Below are 13,239 nucleotides of genomic sequence, written 5' to 3' on the forward strand. Positions count from 1 at the left end.
TGTTTTTTGTTCATTTTGCTTGTTTGTCGGATTTTGGGATGGACTCTTTGGCTTCGCTTTTCTTCTCCTCATTGGATTTTTCATGTTCAAAGTTGCAGAAGCCAGATGACAAGCTCATTTTGGTTCAACTTCAGCAACTGTGCATTGCATTGCCATGTAATGTAACGCAATGCTATCTATCTAGCTCTCCCTCTGTACTTCCTTTTGGATAAACAGACATATTAGGCAAGCATTTTGGAGCTTTCACCTAAATAACTACAGGTGGTGAGATAAGCTGCACAATATAATTGACCTTTCAGTATATTGTTGCACACACACCATCTATTTAGCAAATGCCCTTGTTATCAACAGCAGCCTTTTAAACTCACCTGAGCTAACAGGTATGTGCGCTGGTTACTCTGCTGCGCTTAAAATTTCTTTTTTGGTTTGCTACAATGCCTTTTCTGAAACGTTGTCTCCCTCTGCTGGAACACTGACTTCTTTCATTTAATGCCTGCAGACTATAAAAGAGAACCCAACCCAAAAAGTTGGGTTGATTAGTCTGTGGCATTCTGTTAAACTGTTGCTTATGGCGGTCTCTGTGAGCTTCTCAGTGACATTCAGCCAGCCAGGTATCCTGCCTGCAGTAGATGGAATGTGGCAATGGAACGCTGGCTGCGCGTGTCATAATAGGCTCTGAGCCTTTATATACCTGCGCACAGCAGCAGCCACCTTCAGTCTGCTGCTGGACAGCCAGCAGCAGCAGGAGAGGTAAGTAATCAGCAGCCCTCCTGCTAAGGGTAGACAGCTGCTCGTTCCACCCCACCCCCCGCCTTAATTGGTTCTCCTCCCTTCCAACGGTGTTGAGGCGGGTGGGAACAGCAGGGGGTGAGGGTGCTGTGTTTAAAGAGGTGGAGTTATGCGGATCTAAAACGCGTGGATTGCAGCAGCAGCAAGCCGAAAAGTGCAGGCATGTAAGGGATCTAGAGGTTGACAACATGTCTTCTTAACGGGAGTCCAGGAGCTCATCTCCACAAATGGACTTTTCAGGATCCTTAGGTGGCTCCGTAGTTCGAAACCAATTCTGGTTATCGCTTCTCGTCCTTTCGGCTAAGATCAAGTGTAGTATCTGTTCTTATCAGTTTAATATCTGATACGTCCCCTATCTGGGGACCATATATTAAATGGATTTTTAGAACAGGGAGATGGAAAAAGAGCTTGCTCTGTCCACTCCACGCATTGACCTGGTATTGCAGTATCTCCAGGACCGGTGCACCCCTTCTTTAATGCAGTTTCTAAAATCAGAAAGAATTGAATTCAATGTTTTTTGTTCATTTTGCTTGTTTGTCGGATTTTGGGATGGACTCTTTGGCTTCGCTTTTCTTCTCCTCATTGGATTTTTCATGTTCAAAGTTGCAGAAGCCAGATGACAAGCTCATTTTGGTTCAACTTCAGCAACTGTGCATTGCATTGCCATGTAATGTAACGCAATGCTATCTATCTAGCTCTCCCTCTGTACTTCCTTTTGGATAAACAGACATATTAGGCAAGCATTTTGGAGCTTTCACCTAAATAACTACAGGTGGTGAGATAAGCTGCACAATATAATTGACCTTTCAGTATATTGTTGCACACACACCATCTATTTAGCAAATGCCCTTGTTATCAACAGCAGCCTTTTAAACTCACCTGAGCTAACAGGAATGTGCGCTGGTTACTCTGCTGCGCTTAAAATTTCTTTTTTGGTTTGCTACAATGCCTTTTCTGAAACGTTGTCTCCCTCTGCTGGAACACTGACTTCTTTCATTTAATGCCTGCAGACTATAAAAGAGAACCCAACCCAAAAAGTTGGGTTGATTAGTCTGTGGCTTTCTGTTAAACTGTTGCTTATGGCGGTCTCTGTGAGCTTCTCAGTGACATTCAGCCAGCCAGGTATCCTGCCTGCAGTAGATGGAATGTGGCAATGGAACGCTGGCTGCGCGTGTCATAATAGGCTCTGAGCCTTTATATACCTGCGCACAGCAGCAGCCACCTTCAGTCTGCTGCTGGACAGCCAGCAGCAGCAGGAGAGGTAAGTAATCAGCAGCCCTCCTGCTAAGGGTAGACAGCTGCTCGTTCCACCCCACCCCCCGCCTTTACTGGTTCTCCTCCCTTCCAACGGTGTTGAGGCGGGTGGGAACAGCAGGGGGTGAGGGTGCTGTGTTTAAAGAGGTGGAGTTATGCAGATCTAAAACGCGTGGATTGCAGCAGCAGCAAGCCGAAAAGTGCAGGCATATAAGGGATCTAGAGGTTGACAACATGTCTTCTTAACGGGAGTCCAGGAGCTCATCTCCACAAATGGACTTTTCAGGATCCTTAGGTGGCTCCGTAGTTCGAAACCAATTCTGGTTATCGCTTCTCGGCCTTTTGGCTAAGATCAAGTGTAGTATCTGTTCTTATCAGTTTAATATCTGATACGTCCCCTATCTGGGGACCATATATTAAATGGATTTTTAGAACAGGGAGATGGAAAAAGAGCTTGCTCTGTCCACTCCACGCATTGACCTGGTATTGCAGTATCTCCAGGACTGGTGCACCCCTTCTTTAATGCAGTTTCTAAAATCAGAAAGAATTGAATTCAATGTTTTTTGTTCATTTTGCTTGTTTGTCGGATTTTGGAATGGACTCTTTGGCTTCGCTTTTCTTCTCCTCATTGGATTTTTCATGTTCAAAGTTGCAGAAGCCAGATGACAAGCTCATTTTGGTTCAACTTCAGCAACTGTGCATTGCATTGCCATGTAATGTAACGCAATGCTATCTATCTAGCTCTCCCTCTGTACTTCCTTTTGGATAAACAGACATATTAGGCAAGCATTTTGGAGCTTTCACCTAAATAACTACAGGTGGTGAGATAAGCTGCACAATATAATTGACCTTTCAGTATATTGTTGCACACACACCATCTATTTAGCAAATGCCCTTGTTATCAACAGCAGCCTTTTAAACTCACCTGAGCTAACAGGTATGTGCGCTGGTTACTCTGCTGCGCTTAAAATTTCTTTTTTGGTTTGCTACAATGCCTTTACTGAAACGTTGTCTCCCTCTGCTGGAACACTGACTTCTTTCATTTAATGCCTGCAGACTATAAAAGAGAACCCAACCCAAAAAGTTGGGTTGATTAGTCTGTGGCATTCTGTTAAACTGTTGCTTATGGCGGTCTCTGTGAGCTTCTCAGTGACATTCAGCCAGCCAGGTATCCTGCCTGCAGTAGATGGAATGTGGCAATGGAACGCTGGCTGCGCGTGTCATAATAGGCTCTGAGCCTTTATATACCTGCGCACAGCAGCAGCCACCTTCAGTCTGCTGCTGGACAGCCAGCAGCAGCAGGAGAGGTAAGTAATCAGCAGCCCTCCTGCTAAGGGTAGACAGCTGCTCGTTCCACCCCACCCCCCGCCTTAATTGGTTCTCCTCCCTTCCAACGGTGTTGAGGCGGGTGGGAACAGCAGGGGGTGAGGGTGCTGTGTTTAAAGAGGTGGAGTTATGCAGATCTAAAACGCGTGGATTGCAGCAGCAGCAAGCCGAAAAGTGCAGGCATGTAAGGGATCTAGAGGTTGACAACATGTCTTCTTAACGGGAGTCCAGGAGCTCATCTCCACAAATGGACTTTTCAGGATCCTTAGGTGGCTCCGTAGTTCGAAACCAATTCTGGTTATCGCTTCTCGGCCTTTTGGCTATGATCAAGTGCTTTATTGCAGGAGATTGTAGTTGAAGGGTACTCGGGTACCCCTCTCCTTGGCCTGGCAGGATCGTCCACTTTGGTGGACTTAACCTGCTTGCTGCTATTAGGGAGAGGGCTTAGTCCCAGGGTAACGTGTTGCGATCCCCCAGCTTCCAGGTGTCTTTCGCTGCAAGAACACTGGGAGCGCAGATTGCAAGCGGCTGCAATTTGCAACCTTGTTGCGGTTTCCATGGAGGTTGACCCTAACCTCGTGCCTCTTTATGCGAGGCTAAAAAACTCTATCCGAGTTCACTTCACGGCGGGTGGCTCGGATATGAGGAAATTAGGGTATGTAGTCCAGGACGTGCTCAGGAACCTTCTTGGCGTGCAGAGGAATGAAATTCTGTCCATCCAGGATTATCCTAGAAGAGGTGACTATGACATCACATTCACCGGAGAAGGTATTTTCAGAGATGTTCTAGAAAAGTTAAAAAAAGTTGAAAATAGTCCTGTTCTGAAAGGGATACAAATTGTTGAGCACGTCCTGGATGAGGTAAGACTTGTTGTCGTAAAAGTATTTTCGCCTTTTGTTTCTGCTCCAGAAATTATGTCATTTTTAGCAATTTATTTTAAAAGTGTTAAATGTATTGGGAAGATACTTAATGAATATAACATATGGACATCTAAGTGGAAATTTCTTGTGAAGTGTATAAGAGATCCAAATACACCAGGTGGTATACGGCTTCCCCCTGCCCGTTTTAAAATTGGACAAACAAATGGGGATTTCTTCTTTTCTGGGATGCCAGTATATTGCAGAAATTGTGGGCGCTATGGTCATTCAAAAGAAAACTGTAATGTATCATGTAGAAATTGTGCTAGTGAAGAACATGAGACAAAAGAATGCCCTAAGGAAAAGAAATGTAGTTTTTGCCAGACTCCAGGTCACTTTTATTTTTCTTGCCCTCACAGATTTCGGGAAGATGAGCAAAAGGGAAAGTCCAAGACGTCCGACCAAGGACCAAAAGATCAGACCACCCCTCAGGAGGAGGAACAACAACCTGGAGCCTCTGGAGACAATAAGGGCGTACCAAATAGTGAAATGTCTCCAGAGTCTATGACAGGTAAAATACCAAATCCCAAAACCTGGCTGCAGGACCTGCGAGAGTCCAAAAGGAGGGCTGAGAAGGAGCAGAAGGGCACTACTGGTAAGGTCAAAAGGGACCGGCAAAAGGCCGACGCAGAAGCCCATGCCCAGTCTGGGTCTCCTAGGGCTGAGGGCGCTGAGTGGATAAAGGTGGGTCCTAAGAAAAAGAAAAAGGGTGGTTCGGAGGAGGCAGCAGGAGGTGAACAGATGGACACTTCTTCAGAAGGGGACGTGGACGCTGGACCCTCAGGGGTTTCGGTCTCCGCTGCTACAGGTGGGGACCGGGATCTTGCTGCCTCTGAAGAGTCAGAGGCTCTGCCTTGTGCGCAACCTCCTCCTATAGGACGACCTTCTACAGGTCAAACAGGGGCGGCGGAACCCCTCGGGGACCCACCTGATGAGGAACTGCATGGCCAGCCAATGGAGACCCAGCGGGTTCTGCCAGCCAGCCCTCCGAGCTATGCCAGTGTAGCGTCGGGTTTATATAAATGTGGTAATCTTTCCTCCTCCACGGAGACTCTCGTGACGATACTATCAGATGAGGAGGGAGGCGCAAGCCCAGTGGTCTGATCAGGTTCATCGGACAGGTAAATCCGTTGCTCTTAGTTACCTAAGTAAAATTTCTACATTTTCTAATGATGGCTGAACTCAAAGGTATTTCCCTCAACGTGAGAGGCATAAAATCTAACACGAGAAGAACTGCTCTTTTTAATTTTTTTACGTGTTTTACTGCATCTGTATTTTTTCTGCAAGAATGTAATATCCCACATGAAATGTCATATCAAAAATATAAAGATGAGTGGAAGTGTGGGCCATCTGTCTGGTCCGGATCGAATGCTGCAGGATCAGCGGGTGTAGCCATACTTTTTAAAGGGAACGTTTTAATTGATTTTATTCAGGAAATTTTACCAGGTCGTATTTTATTAGTGAAAGCTTTTATTGATGGTATTAGATGGCAGTTTTTAAATTTTTATGGATCCCCAGAGAAAAATGAAAGAGCCGAAATGCTTGATCTTTTACCTTTATTTATTAATAACTCTGAACCTTTTATCTTAGCAGGGGATTTTAATTGTGTTTTAAAAGGTGAAAACCGGTGCTCCAGCTCTGTAAGCAGGAACTACGATAAAACCTCAGGTATGCTACATGATATAGTCAAAGATGCTAAATTGATAGACATATATAAAGAGTGTCATAGTGACAGCCCAGAGGACGCCGGTTTCACTTGGAACAATGCTAATTGTAGCTCTAGGATTGATTTTATTTTTGGTTCAGACAAAACAATACCTGCCAAATGTGAAGTTTTAACTAATATATTTTCAGACCATAAACTTTTATCCTTTACCATAAAAGTAAATGACAACAAAAAATGTGGTAAGAAAAGCTGGAAAATGAACGTATCCCTTTTAACTGACCCGCAGATTTTATCAGATTTTATTGAGTTTTATAGGAAATGTAGAAAAGGGAAAAAAACAAATGAGACTATGAGTGTATGGTGGGATAGAATGAAAGTAAAAATAAAAGACTTTTTTATTAAAAAGAGTATATGTAGAGCCAAAGAAAAATATGAAGAATATAGAATTTTAAATACCCGCCTACAAACATTATTTAAGCTCAGAGACAATGGGATAGATGTACAACTTGATATTTCAAACTTAAAAGAAGAGATTTCAAAATGGCTAGAACAAAAAGGAAAAGAGATAATTTTTCGTTCTAGAGTACAACATATAGAAGAAAATGAAAAGTGTTCCAGATATTTTTTTAGGAAAAATAAAAAAGAAAAAGTGATAATTGACCATATAGATGGTGAGAATAATATAAAAAATATGCTGGGTAAAGTAGAGGTTTTTTTTTCTAATCTTTTTCATGGAAAAAATATAGATAATAAATTAATGGATGATTCGCTGAAAGGACTAACGGCTGTTTTAGATCCCGCATCCCAAGAGTTTTTATCCCAAGTTTTAACGGAACAAGAAGTATTAAAAACTATTAAAAGTTTTAAAAATGGAAAGGTCCCTGGTCCTGATGGCATCCCAATAGAATTTTATGTATGTTTTTATGATATTTTAAAAGATGATTTGTTTTATTTGTTTACTGAGGTTTTTAATAATAAGGTTTTATTAAATTCCTGGAAGAAAGGTGAAGTCTCCCTCCTATACAAAAAAGGTGATAAATCAAAATTAGAAAACTGGAGACCAATAACACTTTTAAATTGTGACTATAAAATAATGGCTAAAATTTGTGCAAATCATCTAAAAGAAGTCATCAGCAAAGTTATTCATTCTAATCAAGTGTGTGGGGTGCCGGGGCGCAGTATATGGGACAATCTGAATTTAGTGAAAGACTGTATTGAGAATGTGAAAGACAGAAAGGGGAAAATGGCGATTTTATCTATTGATTTTGAAAAAGCATTTGACCGTGTCTCACACTTTTATCTTTTTAAAGTTTTAGAGAAAATGGGCATACCAGAAGGGTTTTTACTATCGCTTAAAGCATTTTACAAGGATTGTACAAGTAAGATTTTAGTGAATGGTTTTAAGACACAAGAGGTATTTTTACGGTCAGGGGTGAAACAGGGATGCCCTCTGTCCCCCCTACTGTTTATCTGTGCACTGGAACCAATGTTATGTGCAATACGCCAAAATAAACAGATATGCGGTGTCCCTCTGCCTGGAAGCGGTGGTTTGGAGGCCAAGGTTGTAGGCTACATGGATGACGTGGCGGTCTTGTGTACAGATGCACCATCACTTACGGCCACTCTCCATCAAGTGCAATCCTTTTGTCTAGCTTCTGGTTTTAAAATCACTTTTAATAAGTGTAACATTTTAAGTGTTGGGGGGATGATTTTACGTGATGTACCAATTAATGTCTCCGAATCCATTTCCATTTTAGGTATATCATTCACTGAAAATAATGATGGTTATAATAGTTGGGAAACAGTTACACAGAAAGTAAATACGAAAATATGTATGTGGAACATGAGGAGACTTACAATGGAGGGTAAAGTATTGGTTTTAAAGATGGTGATTTTACCTCTTTTATTGTATCTTAGCATGGTTTTCCCCCCGCCTGTTAATGTTTTAAAAAAGATAACCAAAACCTGTTTTACCTTCTTTTGGAACTCAAAAATGGAAAAGCTGAAAAGAGAAATCATGATGAAATCAAAAGTAAAAGGTGGTAAAGATTTTCCAGATTTTAATAGGTTTCTTTTAATCCATCTGTTCGTTTACTGTTTTAATGCCCTTTTTAAGAATCACTATTGGTCCTTTTTTATGCGTTTTAATACAGGATTTTTTATGAGAAAGTTTGGATGGTATGAAGTTAATATATCTGTGCCCCATGCTTTTAATTTGTCGACGCATTATGAGATTTTAAGGAAAATAGTGTCCGATTTTAATTTAGGGACTAAGAAAATAGAGGAATTAAGAAATAGTAAGAAACTAATTAAAGAAATACGTAAAAGTGAGGAAATATGTAATGTTGACAGATATGATGATGACAAATCTATGTCTATCTGGAAAATGATTAACGTTTTTTATCTTTTTAATGAACAGAGAGATCTGGCTTGGAGTTGCATGTACCGCTGTCTTCCTTGCCGGGCATTCCAATACAGAAGAGGATTTGTGAGGTCTGCCATCTGCCCAAGAGCCGGATGCCAAGAAGAGGAAACGGTGGAACATCTATTATGGACATGTAATTTTGCAAAGGATTTCTGGAGAAGACTGCTCCCCCTACTGGAAAGGGTGGCAGACCTCAAGGACTTTACATATAAAACTGTGCTATACGGACTTATGGAATGCCCCACAATGGACCAGTACACAATGGCTTGGAAGACAGGGAACTGCGCCAAGTCATCTCTCTGGAAAGCGCGCAATATTGCTATTTTTAAACAAGATGTTTTATCAGTGAATGATGTTTTAAGTTTATGTTTATGTGAAATGTATACTTATTATTTAATTGACAAAAAGAAGAATGTACATATTTCCAAAAAATGGCTTGTTGACCAATGGAACCTAATTATTTAAAATCTTTGTATTTTTTTTTTTTGTAAATTTCATTTGTCTTTTAACGTTTGGTATTTGTCTAATTATGCTTGTAATTTGTTAAAGTTTTAATAAACGGTTTTATCCCTCTCCAGGGGATAGCCAAATTAAAAAAAAAAAAATCTGTTCTTATCAGTTTAATATCTGATACGTCCCCTATCTGGGGACCATATATTAAATGGATTTTTAGAACAGGGAGATGGAAAAAGAGCTTGCTCTGTCCACTCCACGCATTGACCTGGTATTGCAGTATCTCCAGGACCGGTGCACCCCTTCTTTAATGCAGTTTCTAAAATCAGAAAGAATTGAATTCAATGTTTTTTGTTCATTTTGCTTGTTTGTCGGATTTTGGGATGGACTCTTTGGCTTCGCTTTTCTTCTCCTCATTGGATTTTTCATGTTCAAAGTTGCAGAAGCCAGATGACAAGCTCATTTTGGTTCAACTTCAGCAACTGTGCATTGCATTGCCATGTAATGTAACGCAATGCTATCTATCTAGCTCTCCCTCTGTACTTCCTTTTGGATAAACAGACATATTAGGCAAGCATTTTGGAGCTTTCACCTAAATAACTACAGGTGGTGAGATAAGCTGCACAATATAATTGACCTTTCAGTATATTGTTGCACACACACCATCTATTTAGCAAATGCCCTTGTTATCAACAGCAGCCTTTTAAACTCACCTGAGCTAACAGGTATGTGCGCTGGTTACTCTGCTGCGCTTAAAATTTCTTTTTTGGTTTGCTACAATGCCTTTTCTGAAACGTTGTCTCCCTCTGCTGGAACACTGACTTCTTTCATTTAATGCCTGCAGACTATAAAAGAGAACCCAACCCAAAAAGTTGGGTTGATTAGTCTGTGGCAATCTGTTAAACTGTTGCTTATGGCGGTCTCTGTGAGCTTCTCAGTGACATTCAGCCAGCCAGGTATCCTGCCTGCAGTAGATGGAATGTGGCAATGGAACGCTGGCTGCGCGTGTCATAATAGGCTCTGAGCCTTTATATACCTGCGCACAGCAGCAGCCACCTTCAGTCTGCTGCTGGACAGCCAGCAGCAGCAGGAGAGGTAAGTAATCAGCAGCCCTCCTGCTAAGGGTAGACAGCTGCTCGTTCCACCCCACCCCCCGCCTTAATTGGTTCTCCTCCCTTCCAACGGTGTTGAGGCGGGTGGGAACAGCAGGGGGTGAGGGTGCTGTGTTTAAAGAGGTGGAGTTATGCAGATCTAAAACGCGTGGATTGCAGCAGCAGCAAGCCGAAAAGTGCAGGCATGTAAGGGATCTAGAGGTTGACAACATGTCTTCTTAACGGGAGTCCAGGAGCTCATCTCCACAAATGGACTTTTCAGGATCCTTAGGTGGCTCCGTAGTTCGAAACCAATTCTGGTTATCGCTTCTCGGCCTTTTGGCTGCGATCGTATGACTGTACCTTGATTGGTGCGAGTCTCCTGGAGGAATCCGGACCCTTTTGTGGAGGATTTTCTGCTTTTTCCTGTGGTATTCCATACCGACAGAATCCAAGATGTCTTTTGTGAAGAACACCATCCGTTTGTCCGTGGATCCATCTGACCAGAACAAGAACAACGTGGTTTTCATTGTCCAAGACATCGTTGAAGGCAAAGCTGGAGCAAGACGTTCTGAGATCTTCAGTGTCAACGAATTTTCACGTCAAGGTAATTATGACGTTACCTTTATGGACCAGGATGTTTGCCTTAATGTCTTTGAATGGCTCCGTGGTCACTCTAGTGACCCCTGCTTGGAAGGAGTTAGATGGGAACCTTTGTTTGGTCTGCAAGAAAAGGAGGTGACTGTGACTGTCTATAACCCTTTTACAGACCCTGAGCTGCTGGAGTGCTTCCTCTCTCGCTACTGTGAATATGTGCGGAAGGGAGTGAAGCAAGTCAATTGTCTAGGAATCTTTAACTGTCAGTATAAATTCCGTGTGAAATTGAAAAGGGATCCTGACAGTGTGGGGGGCTTTAGACACCCTCCATCAAATTTTTCCGTTGCAGGCCATAGAGGTTTCCTCTTTTACCCAGGCCAGCCCATGTTTTGCCGTAGATGCTTTTCTTTCGGACATACCATGGTAACATGCCTTAAAGGGCAGTGTTGCCGAAATTGCAGAAAGGAGGGGCATATGGCCAACCAGTGTCCAGAGGCCAAGTCCTGTGATGTCTGTGGGAGTAGTGATCACATGTGTAAGGACTGTCCTAGGAGTGCACCTAGACGTTCTGATAAAGAACAGAAGGAGGAGGAGCTGGAGAGGAGGCAGATGGCAAGCGCACTGAAAGTGCTGGAAAGATTGGAGAGGGAGGAGAGAGAGGCAAGGAGGCGGGAAACTGGTAGAGCCTCTCCCTCTACGGCGCCAGAGGAGGTGTCCCTGAGACCATGTTCTTCTTCTGCTGAAGAAATGAGGAAGAAGCGGAGGGAAGAAAAGGAGTTCTGGAGGGAAGTGGCAAAGGTGGAGAAAAAGGCAGTGTCTGAGAGAATATCTAGGAAAGTGGTGGAGGCAGAGCTGCCTGAGATGATGACTTTTGGAGAGGCAATGGACGCAACAGGATGTGAAGTGCAAATCTCGGAACCCGACAGTCCTGAACACCCTTCGGGTCCTGAAAACATTGAAGATTTTTCTTCGGAGGATGATAGGGGTGCAAAGAAGAGTCGTAGGGAGGATGGTGGGGGCAGTGATGATGCAGATTTTAGTGAGCCTCAGAGGAAGATCAGAACTGCCAGAATGAGGAGTGTGGGTGGTGAAGCCAGCGGGTCGGAAACCAGCTGTTCTGTTCTGATGGCGGAGGAGGATAGTGGTGGTGCTGGATAGTGTCACCATATAATATTGTAAATGTTTTTTCTTTTTGTCCTCTTGTGAGCTTTGGTTTAGGCCAAAGGCTATTTCTTTGTGTAATTGGTGAAGGAGTAGAAGTATTATGGGATTTACCATAGTGTCCCAAAACGTAAGAGTGTTTAAAAGTAAAGTAAGAAGAGCTGCTATTTTTGAGTTTTTAGCTATGCAAAATGCATCTATTTTTTGTTTACAAGAATGTGGGGTAGTGGATGGTGTGAAAGGGGATGAATGGTCTTATGGAGCGTCTGTGTGGTCGGGGAGTGCATGTAATAAGAATGATGGTGTGGGTATTTTGGTTAAAGGAAGGGAGGTTGTTTTGAGTGATTATTTGGTTATTGAGGTGGGGAGATGTATCCTTGCTAATTTTGTATACAAGAATGTAAAGTTTTGTGTTATTAATGTTTATGCGCCAGTTGAAAAAAATGAGCGCAAAAATTTATTTGAAAAAATTAAGCTTTTTGTTCCAGGAAGAATACCTGTGGTAATTGTGGGTGATATGAACTGTGATGTGGGGAGAGTGAATGTGGATGTGTCTGGGAAAGCATTATTGGAGTTAGTGAATGATTTTGGGTTGTGTGATATGCAGCGGGTGTGTAACATGAATCCTTTGTTGAACACTTTCTTTTCTGAGAGTGGTAGGGTACAATCCAGATTGGATTATTGTTTTATTTCTAAAAATATGGTTTCTGTTAATTATAGGCAGGAAAACGTTCTTTTTTCAGATCATGTGTGTATGTTGTGTGAGTTGGATATAAAAGTTGATGGAGTGTTTGGGAGAGGATTGTGGAAGTTAAATGTTAAACTGTTAGAGAATGAATATGTGAGAAAGGAGTATGAAAGGCGGTATGAAGAATGGTGTAAGCATAAAAATGAGTTCAGGAATGTTTGTGAGTGGTGGGACTGGGTGAAGAAACAAACAAAAATGTTCTTTAAAAATTTAGGATACAAGTATGCAGCAATTAAAAGAGAGAGTTTTGTTAAACTGAACGCGCGGTTGAGTGTTTTGTATAAGTTAAGGGAAGGAGGAGTTGAGGTGGAGGAGGATATTTTAGAGGTAAAGAAGGAGATTAGTGAGTTTTTGTTGGAGAGAGGTAGGAGCATAGTGTTTAGGGCAAAGATTGATAAGATGGAGCAGGATGAGAAATGTTCTCGGTTTTTCTTTAAAAAAGTGTTTGGAAAGAAACAGAGTATGAGCGTGGTGTATGGAGCAGATGGAAGTGAGGTGAGTGGAGAGGATATGTGTGAAGAGGTGGCTAAGTTTTATGAGGATCTGTATGCAGTGAAACAGAGGGATGAATGTTTGGAGAATGATGTTTTGAGTGTGTTAGAGAGTAAGTTGAGTGAAGCAGAAAGAGAGAGAGTGATGGGTGAGGTGACTGGTGATGAGGTATGGAAGGTTATGTGTAGTATGGCTTTGAATAAGACGCCGGGGGAGGATGGCCTCCCAGTAGAATTTTATCGTGTGATGTGGGGTGTGATTGGTAAGGACTTTGTGGATGTATGTAAGTATATGTGGGGAAACATGGAGGTGACTGAGAG

General features: G+C 42.3%; 3 non-coding genes across 3 annotated transcripts; all 3 read left to right on the forward strand.

Annotated features, from left to right (window-relative positions):
- Positions 1-1,069: 1,069 nt before the first annotated feature.
- LOC141181864 (U2 spliceosomal RNA) lies at positions 1,070-1,260 on the forward strand. The gene has a single exon (XR_012257400.1). It is a non-coding gene; the product is annotated as a U2 spliceosomal RNA (small nuclear RNA).
- A 1,109-nt stretch (positions 1,261-2,369) lies between these two features.
- Positions 2,370-2,560, forward strand: LOC141181528 (U2 spliceosomal RNA). Its single transcript, XR_012257096.1, has one exon. It is a non-coding gene; the product is annotated as a U2 spliceosomal RNA (small nuclear RNA).
- A 6,383-nt stretch (positions 2,561-8,943) lies between these two features.
- Positions 8,944-9,135, forward strand: LOC141181991 (U2 spliceosomal RNA). The gene has a single exon (XR_012257497.1). It is a non-coding gene; the product is annotated as a U2 spliceosomal RNA (small nuclear RNA).
- Positions 9,136-13,239: the final 4,104 nt, after the last annotated feature.

This window comes from Phyllobates terribilis, unplaced genomic scaffold (assembly GCF_046119375.1).
Source record: "Phyllobates terribilis strain yellow unplaced genomic scaffold, ASM4611937v1 Scaffold_34__1_contigs__length_13252353, whole genome shotgun sequence".
In the NCBI taxonomy this organism is placed as follows: domain Eukaryota; kingdom Metazoa; phylum Chordata; class Amphibia; order Anura; family Dendrobatidae; genus Phyllobates; species Phyllobates terribilis.